Here is a 10,365-nt window from a genome sequence, read left to right on the forward strand (position 1 = left end):
CTTGTACATTTAAAAAAAGTGTTCCTGGGCGGCGCCTGTGGCTCAGTCGGTAAGGCGCCAGCCCCATATACCGAGGGTGGCGGGTTCAAACCCGGCCCTGGCCAAACTGCAAACAAAAAATAGCCGGGCGTTGTGGCGGGCGCCTGTAGTCCCAGCTGCTCAGGAGGCTGAGGCAAGAGAATCGCTTATGCCCAGGAGTTGGAGGTTGCTGTGAGCTGCGTGAAGCCACGGCACTCTACAGAGGGCCATAAAGTGAGACTCTGTCTCTACAAAAAAAAAAAAAAAAACGTTCCTCCAAGGTTTCAGGAGCACTATCCCAGGGCATGGCATGGAAGAAATGCACGTCTCTCAAGGCTTTACAGAAGAATAATTTGTCCATGGTGTCACCAAGCAAATGGGTGGGGACAATTGGGATCTGCCTAGTTCTACCATCTTTCTAGGATGGAAGGGTAAGGATAGGTGAGAGGCTTTGACTATCAGAGGAGAGGAGGGAATAGGCTGGGTAGAATTTTCTTTCTTCCTTTTTTTTTTTTTTTTAATTTCAGTGTGCTTGTTCATTCTTCTTTGTTTGAAGTACTCCTTTTTTGTTGATTTTCTTCTTCCTCTGGTGGTGCTGGCTGTTTTTGATGTTGTTACCCTGTTTCCCCGAAAATAAGACCTACTTACAGGAAAGCTAAGATGTCCACTGAAAATAAGACCTAGCATCTTTGGGAGCACACCTTAAAATAAGACACTGTCTTATTTTCGGGGAAATAGGGTAGTAGAGACAGGGTCTTACTCTGGCTCACTGCTGCTCATATGGGTCTTGAACCTCTGAGCTCAGGCAATCCACCCGCCTTGGTCTCCCATAGTGTTGGGACTACAGGCGTGAGCCACCACACCCGGCCTCCTTTTTTTTTTTTTTTTTTTGAGACAGAGTTTCAATACATTGCCCTCAGTAGAGGGCCCTGGATTCACAGCTCAAAGCAACCTCAAACTATTGGGCTTAAGTGATTGTCTTACCTCAGCCTCCTGAGTAGCTGGGAATATAGGGGCCAGCCACAACGCCCGGTTATTTTTTTGTTGCAGTTGTCATTGTTGTTTAGCTGGCCAGGGTTGGGTTCGAATCCATCAGCCTCGGTGTATGTGGCTGACCCCATAACCACTGTGCTATGGGTGCCGAGCCCTGGGTAGAATTTTCTATTACCATCCATGACTGATAGGTCATTAAGTCCTGTCAATTCCACTTTCTTAGTTTCTTCTGATCCAGACTAGGTAAGGACTCCCTTGGTAATAAAGCCCCTACTCCCACCCCTGCCCCCAGCACCTGTGGAATTTATCTTCAGGATTCTTGTTCCTCTTTTGCAATTATATAGTAATAATTATCTCTTCCTCCTGCCTCCCCAACATGTAGGGTGTGCAAACACAGGGACCTGCTTTTTTTGTTTGTTTACACACCTGGCAAATGGAATGTCTGCTTTATTACAGTATCCCCAGCACCTTGGCACACAGTAGGCACTCACATAATCATTAAATGAGCATGGGAGAAAGGGAAAAAAAGGAGTCTAGTAAAATTGTAACTAGAGAGTTTGTTGGATGGTAAAGTTATTAACTAGTGCCTAGGGCACACAGAGAAAAGCACTATTTATTTCACAAGGCCATTTTAGGGCTAACTAAAACAAAGTACCTAAAGGCCTAAAACAGTGCTTGATAGCTCACTGGTCAAAGTTCAGTACAGTCAGGTATCACCCTTCCCCTTTTCCCTGAATTCCTCAGCTTTTCCCTGGAACAGTTAAAGAGAGAATTCCTAAGATAAAAGAGAAGAGAAGAGAATTTTACCTTTCTTTGTCTTGAGACAGTGCTTCATTTTGCTCAGGATACAGTGCAAGGGGTCAGCCTAGCTCACAGCCACCTCAAACTCTTGGGTTCAAGCGATCCTCCTGGCTCAGCCTTCTGAGTAGCTGTTACTACAAGCACCTGCCACCATGCTTGGCTAATTTTTTCTATTTTCGGTAGGCGTGGGGGGGGGGGTTCTGTTGCTCAGTCTGGTCTTAAACTTCTGAGCTCAAGGAATCCTCCTGCCTCAGCCTCCCAGAGTGCTAGAACTACAGCACTCAGCCACCGTGCCCTCCTGAGAATTTTACTTTTTAGACCCTTGAAAACCCCAAAAGACTCTGAGCCCAATAGCGACGGGTGGGACTCCGTGACAGTCGCGCGGAAGACAGTTTTCCGCCCACTGGTTCCGGATACCAAGGCTGAAGCTGGGCGGGGGAATGGAAGGGGGCTGGGCGTGCGGACTAATCCTCTGGTTCTGCCGGCCCAGTCTGGTGACCCCGCCCTGGCCTTGGCTGAGGCTGCTCGGCGCCGGACACCAGCCCCTTTGTCTCCAGCGTGGAGGGGCCGCAGCTGCAAGCCGGAGAAAGCAGCGCGGGGCTGGCATTGCCAGGTGGACTGGGTGGATCCTGTCTGTGTTGTCCAGAGTACATTCCATCGTCACCTGTCTTTGAGTTTGCCTCCTTTGGTGGTAAAATTTAATTCCAAGAGTACAGACTTGGCAGAGAGGAATGTAAAAGAACCGTGTCCTCCAGTTTTTATGCCCAAGAGGCTCTTCGCTCTTGGAAGCAACAATAAGGTTGCTTGTTAGTCTAAAAGCTAAGGACTCTGAAATCCCTGGGAAGGTAGAGAAGGAGGGAACTGGGTGGGCTGGGGCCATGTGTCATGAGTGGAAGATATTCCAGCCAGGTGGCTGGGAGCTGTGTGCGTGCCACACGCCAGTGAGGTCGACAAACTGGCCAAAACGAAAATGAAGTGTCCGAGGAAATTCCTGAAGTACAGAACCATAGAATGTAATCCAATTCAAGTTTCTCCTCAGTGTTTTTTAAGGTTGATGACAGTCATCATTTATTTATTTATTTGTAGAGACAGAGTCTCACTGTACTGCCCTTGGGTAGAGTGCCGTGGCGTCACACGGCTCACAGCAACCTCTAACTCCTGGGCTTACGCGATTCTCTTGCCTCAGCCTCCCGAGCAGCTGGGACTACAGGTGCCCGCCACAACGCCCGGCTATTTTTTTTTTTTTTTTGCAGTTTGGCCAGGGCTGGGTTTGAACCCGCCACCCTCGGCATATGGGGCCGGCGCCCTACTCACTGAGCCACAGGCGCCGCCCTTAGGAGATTAATTTTAGACTTCGAATATTGTAATAGGTCACTGAGTTATGCTGACTCAGTTATTATTTGGAATAGGGGTTGGTGTGGTCTTTGCTTTGAACTTTTATGTATAAAACTGTGATTTTGGAAATGGTAGGACAGAACCCTCTTGGAGAGGCTATTCTCATTGTTCTCCAGAATCCCAGCCTTCTGACAGTTTGGTGGACCTATCCCCATCTCTGCATATTCCCTGACAGTGACAGGCTGCTGGACCTTCTTCCTCCCATAACACTAAGACTCTGTTCAAGCATATGTGACATTCCAGATGCTCTTTTTGTATCACTGTAAACTTTATTATTTTTAGCCCTCAAACTATAGTATTTTTTGATTAATTTATTTAATAAATGCACTTACTTTCTGTTTTTCTTTTCTTTTTTTTTTTTTTTTGTAGAGACAGAGTCTCACTGTACCGCCCTCGGTAGAGTGCCGTGGCGTCACACGGCTCACAGCAACCTCTAACTTTTGGGCTTACGCGACTCTATTGCCTCAGCCTCCTGAGCAGCTGGGACTACAGGCCCCCGCCACAACGCCCGGCTATTTTTTTCTTGCAGTTTGGCCAGGGCTGGGTTTGAACCCGCCACCCTCGGCATATAGGGCCGGCGCCCTACTCACTGAGCCACAGGCGCCGCCTACTTTCTGTTTTTCTAAGAGCTTTCCAAATATCAACATATTTTTTTTTTTTTTTGCAGTTTTTGGCTGGGGCTGGGTTTGAACCCGCCACCTCCAGCATATGGGGCCAGTGCCCTACTCCTCTGAGCCACAGGCGCTGCCCCAAATATCAAAATTTTAATCTTCTTCTTTTTTTTTTTTTGAGACAGATCCTCAAGCTCTCGCCCTGGGTAGAGTGCTATAGCATCACAGCTCACAGCAACTTCCAACTCCTGGGCTCAAGGGATTCTCCTGCCTCCGCCTCTCAAGTAGCTGGGACTATAGGCACCCGGCACAATGCCCGGCTATTTTTTGGTTGCAGTCGTCATTGTTGTTTGGCAGGCCCGGGATGGATTCAAACCCACCAGCTCAGGTGTATGTGGCTGGCGCCTTAGCCGTTTGACCTACAGGCGCCAAGCCTAGAGTACATACTCTTAACCACGTATCTATGCTATAAGAATTATTACCTATATCACTTAAGGAACTTTATGACGCTAGCTTTTATCTTTTTTTTTGGTATTTGGCCGGGGCTGGGTTTGAACCCGCCACCTCCGGCATATGTGACTGGCGCCCTACTCCTTGAGCCACAGGCGCCGCCGCTAGCTAGCTTTTATCTTTAATAAAACTCCATGGTACCGTTAAAAAAAAAAAAAAAGAATTATTACCTATGGGCTTGGCGCCTGTGGCTCAAGCGGCTAAGGTGCCAGCCACATACACCTAAGCTGGCGGGTTTGAATCCAGCCCGGGCCTGCCAAACAAGCATTGTGGTGGGCACCTGTAGTCCCAGCAACTTGGGAGGCAGAGGCAGGAGAATTGCTTGAGCCCAGGAGTTGGAAGTTGCTGTGAGCTGTGATGCCATGGCACTCTACCCAGGGTGACAGGTTGAGGCTCTGTCTCAAAAAAAAAAGAAAAAGAAATTATTTCCATCTCAGCACCCGTAGCTCAGTGGTTATGGCGCCAGCCACATATACAGGAGCTGGTGGGTTCGAGCCCAGACCGAGCCTGCTAAACAACAATGACAACTGCAACAACAACAACAAAAAAATAGCTGGGCATTGTGGCAGGCACCTATAGTCTCAGCTAATTGGGAGACTGAGGCAAGAGAATCACTTAAGCCCAAGAGTTTGAGGTTCCTGTGAGCTGTGACACCACAACACTCTAGTGAGGGCGACATACTAAGATTCTGTCTCAAAATAAAAAAAGATTTTCTTTTCAAATGGAATTATTTATTTGGAATTATATTTGTGTATGGTATAAGGTTTATTTCATTTTTTCTCCTATGCATATATCTAATCATTCCAGTACCAGTTACTAACCAGACAAGGACAATTCAATAAAAAAAAATTATAGAAAACCCATAACTATAGTCTGGGGGTGGGTAGGTGTAGAGTGTTTGAGAGAGTCCTAAAGGAAACAAATGGTTACCAGGGCTCACTGAGTCTAATGTGGGCTTAGGTACTATGTCTAGGTAGTGCTGCTGGTCCTGGCCAATCACAAGCATTAAAGAGCAATTTGAAAAACTCGTATTTCTGGTCATGGGACCTGTATGGCATTTCCCAACCATTCCCCAGCCACTGGAGAAAGGTTGATGAAAGCATCAGATTTCCTGAGGCACAGGGCCTGGGGCAAAGAACTGACTTGCAGGTCTAAGGGTAGTACTGAGTAACATTATGGCATTTTCCGTCCACTTTCCCTAAAGCTAATGGCTCCATAGGTCTGTCTTCCAACTTTTCTTTTTTTTTTTTTTTAAGCCTGACAGAATTCAACTTTTTATTGAACGCCTTACAAAAAAGATTTAGTCAAAAAGACCAAAGCCCTGGGGTGGCGCCTGTGGTTCAGTCGGTAAGGCATGGCCCCATATACCGAGGGTGGCGGGTTCAAAACCGGCCCGGCCAAACTGCAACCAAAAAATAGCCGGGCGTTGTGGCGGGCGCCTGTAGTCCCAGCTACTCAGGAGGCTGAGGCAAGAGAATCGCTTAAGCCCAGGAGCTGGAGGTTGCTGTGAGCTGTGTGAGGCCACGGCACTCTACCGAGGGCCATAAAGTGAGACTCTGTATCTACAAAAAAAAAAAAATCTACAAAAAGACCAAAGCCCATGTCATCATCAGATTCCTCGGATTCTTCTTTCTTTGCTTCCACTTTCTTCTCCTCAGCTGGGGCAGCAGCAGTGGAGGGGGCAGGACCTCCTGCTGGTGCAGCACCAGCTGCTGGAGCAGGTCCACCAGCCCCTACATTGCATATGAGGCTTTCAATGTTTACATTGGCCAGGGCCTTTGCAAACAAGCCAGGCCAAAAAGGTTCAACATTTACACCAGCTGTTTTAATGAGGGCATTTATCTTATACGGTCACCTCATCGTCATGCAAAATGAGGGCTGAGTAAATGCAGGCAAGCTCTGAGACAGAGGCCATGGCGCGAGCGAGTACTGAGATAGCGCTGCCAGGCACTGTGCTAGTCGCCGGATGAAGTGAGGGCCTCACCTCAACACGGCCTTAGCTTCCTCAGAAGAACAGAGCACCTTGAAAGCAGCCGAGGAAAGAGCATGTCTTCCAACTTTTCACAGGAAGAGTTTTCCCAGATATTCTGTTGTGTCACCAAATATCCAGCCTACAATATATGTTTCTTTGTCGCGAGCTGCCTCACCACTAAGTTAAAATGCTACACTTTAGGTTATCATTATGGTACCAATCCCATAACATTTTTTTGTTTGTTTGTTTTTTTGAGAGAGTCTCACTGTGTTGCCCTAGGTAGAATGCAGTGACGTCATAGCTCATAGCAACCTCAGACTGCTGAGCTTAAGCGATTCTCTTGCCTTAGCCTCCCAAGTAGCTGGGACAACAGGAGCCCGCCACAGCAAGCGCCTGGCTATTTTTTGTTGCAGTTGTCATTGTTGCTTTAGCTGGCCCAGGCCCGGTTTGAACCTGCCAGCATCTGCGTATGTGGTTGGTGCCATACCGCTGTGCTACAGGCACGGAGCCCCATTAATATTTTTTTTTTAAATTATTATGGGTTGGCTAGGCACTATGGTTTGCAACTGCAATCCTAGCACTCTTGGAGGCCTAGGCAGGAAAATTGCTTGAGGTCAGGAGTTTGAGACCAGCCTGAGCAAGAGCAAGCAAGAGCAAGATGCCATTTCTACTAAAAATAGAAAAAAGTGGCCCATCATGTGGCTGGTGCCTGTAGTCCCAGCTGCTAGCTGCTTAGGACACTAAAGCAGGAAGATTCCCTTGAGCCCAGGACTTTGAAGCTGTGATCCTGCCACTATACTCTCACCTGCGATTGTCATTGTTTAGCTGGCCCGAGCCGGGTTTGAACCCGCCAACTTCCGTATATGTGGCTGGCACCACAACCGCTGTTCTACGGGTGCTGAGCCCCAGCTACTTTTTCTATTTTTAGTAGAATTGGGGTCTCACTCTTGCTCAGACTGGTCTTGAACTCCTGAGCTAAAATGATTCTCCCACTTTGGCCTCCCAGAGTGCTAGGATTGCGTGAGCCTCAGAACCTGGCCCAATTGTTTTAATTTTTAACTCCCACATATGTGTGAGAACATGCAAATTTGACTTGTGCTTGGCTTATTTCACTTAACATAATGTTCTCCAGTTTTACCCATATTGTTGCAAATGATAGGATTTCACTCTTTTTATGGCCGAGTAATATTTCATTGTGTATATATTCCACATTTTCTTTATCCATTTATCTGCTGAGGGACACTTAGATTGATTCCAAAACTTGGCTATTGTGAATAGTGCTGCCGTATACAAGGGAGTGCAGATATCTAGCAATCCTACTTTAGTTTTTGTGTGTGATTGTTTTTGTTTTGTTTTGTTTTTTTGAGAAAAGGTTTTCCTCTGTTGCCCAGGAGAGAGGGCAGTGAAGATCACAGCTCACTGCAGCCTCGAACTCCTGGCCACCATTGATCTTCCTGCCTCCGCCTCTGGAGTAGCTGGGACTACAGGTGCCAGCCACAATGCCCAGTTACACAGCAAGCCCACATTGTTTTTCGGGTTTTTGTTTGTTTGTTTTTTAGACAGAGTCTCACTATGTTGCATTTGGCGCAGTGCTGTGGTGTCACAGCTCATAGCAACCTCAAACCCTTTGGGCTTACGTGATTTTTTTGCCGCATCCTCTCAAGTAGCTGGGACTACAGGCGCCCACCACAACACCCAGCTATTTTTGTTAGCTGGCTCGGGCCAGGTTCAGACCTGCCAGCCTCAGTGTATGTGGCTGGAGCCAAAACTATTGTGCTACAGGTGCTGAGCCAGTACTTTGATGCACCATTTCTAACCTATTAGATTATAGGGTAACTTGCTACAACAGACTACAAAATACAATGGCTCAAACAAAATAAGATTTTTTTTCTCTTTTATCCAACTGTCTAAAGGTGAACAATATTTTAAGGTTGGTAGGCAGCTCTGTTCTGTAAGCTCTTTTAGGTACCCAATTTCCTTCCATCTTGTTACCTGACATTTTCTTCTTATGTGTGATCAAAACTGGGTTATTTATACAGCTATATTCTAGCTGCCAGTCTTGATGTGTATGTTTCTCTCGTCTTTTTAGTTATCTGAAACTCTTTCTTTGATTTCTGAGAAAGAATTCATGGGAACACTATTCTGAATTTTTGCAACATTCCTAACAGTTTCTCTGCAGCCTTTACACTTGAAAATCAATTTGGCTGGGTACAAAATCCATGGTTTTCATTTTCTTTCTCTGAGTGTTTAAAATATGTTACTCCATTATTTTCTTGTATGATAACAATATGATTTTTTTTTTTTTTTGAGACAGAGCCTCAAGCTGTCACCCTGGGTAGAGAGCTGTGGCATCACAGTTTACAGCAACCTCTAATTCCCGGGCTCAAGTGATTCTCCTGCCTCAGACTCCCAAGCAGCTGGGACTATAGGCACCCGCCACAATGCCCAGCTATTTTTTTGTTTGTAGTTGTCATTGTTGTTTGGCAGGCCCGGGCTGGCTTCAAACCCACCAGCTCTGGTGTATGTGGCTGGCACCTTAGCCACTTAAGCTACAGGCGCCGGAGACAACAATATGATTGTTTCTCCTTAAAGGTGACTTTGTCGTTTATTTATTTATTTTGGCCTGGATGAAAATAATTATTTTTCTTTCAAAGTCCTATAATTTCAATAGACCCATTTCTGTAGTGACCACTGTGAATCATTTCCCCAGATACATGGCATACCCCCTCCCACCCTTTTTAAGGCTAGTCAAGTGAAGCAATGGACCTTTCAATATAAAATTTCAAGCTCTATAATTATATTTACATAGTGATTTTAAAAATATAGCCTCATATTTTCTGTGATTTGCCTCTTCTGTTCCTCTCCCTCACTTTTATTTGGACTTCATTTGTATCTGTCCTTGTTCTGGGGATTTTATTCCCAATAGTTTCTCCTTTTTGCAGCGCTTTGTCTTGGAAGGAGCTGGTAGTTCTGAGAGTTTATAGGGCTCAGTCTGCCTCATGAGCATGAGACCTTATTGCATATTTGTGCTGCTGTTGTGCTCACTGATGGGCTGGACTCTGCAGGATCCCTTCTAGCTTCTGTTGAGACTTGGTGGTTGTGGAGGGTGGTTCTCTTGCTTTCCTGGTTGTCAGAGATCAGGTTTTTAGTCTTTGCTGTCTTGTGCACAGACTCTGATCCCATACAAGTCTGCTAGCTGACAGAGTTTATCTGCCTGCTTGAATTTGTGCAAAGGACTATCTTGTCCTCTCAGGCTTATGGAGATGGTAACCATGAGTCTTTGGTTTACTATTCCAATTGTATTAAATACTATGTTGCAATCATTGTCTTTCCCTCACTCCACTAATTTTGACACATATTACTTTAATTATCATTCGATTCTAAATCCTTTTTTTTTTTTTTTTGTAGAGACAGAGTCTCACTTTATGGCCCTCGGTAGAGTGCCGTGGCCTCACACAGCTCACAGCAACCTCCAACTCCTGGGCTTAAGTGATTCTCTTGCCTCAGTCTCCCAGGTAGTTAGGACTACAGGCGCCTGCCACAACGCCTGGCTATTTTTTTGGTTGCAATTCAGCAGGGGCCGGGTTTGAACCCGCCACCCTCGGTATATGGGGCCGGCGCCCTACCGACTGAGCCACAGGCACCACCCTTGATTCTAAATCCTTTATAAAGTAAAACAGCATGTCCTTTTCAGCCCAACGAAGCTGTAATACACCTTGGGCAGCTGTCAGCAACCGATTTGTCAGCACATATTCTGACAGAATGTCAGAGAAACTGACTCCAAGACTTGGCTTTAAGCACTGAGCCTGATTTTGGCCCCTGTCTAGCCTGGAGTGCATTATATCCCGTAAGTGCCTGGCTGTTTCCCCAGCATCTTTGCTAGGATCCTCAGCCTTGAGGCTCCAGTCCTGCTCATGACTTTGTGTTTCCACTCTAGTTCAAGGCCACAGAGATTATAATCTTGTTTTGTGCTCAGCAGGAGCCTTTGGTGTTTTCTTTTTATATCTTATCTGTCTCTGCTGTGTGTTTAAAGCAGAGGGAGTGCCTAAAGAGTGAATTCACAGA

General features: G+C 46.3%; 1 pseudogene; it reads right to left on the reverse strand.

Annotated features, from left to right (window-relative positions):
- Positions 1–2,695: 2,695 nt before the first annotated feature.
- LOC128588668 (60S acidic ribosomal protein P1-like) lies at positions 2,696–6,321 on the reverse strand (annotated as a pseudogene).
- Positions 6,322–10,365: the final 4,044 nt, after the last annotated feature.

This window comes from Nycticebus coucang, chromosome 6 (genome assembly GCF_027406575.1).
Source record: "Nycticebus coucang isolate mNycCou1 chromosome 6, mNycCou1.pri, whole genome shotgun sequence".
In the NCBI taxonomy this organism is placed as follows: Eukaryota; Metazoa; Chordata; class Mammalia; order Primates; family Lorisidae; genus Nycticebus; species Nycticebus coucang.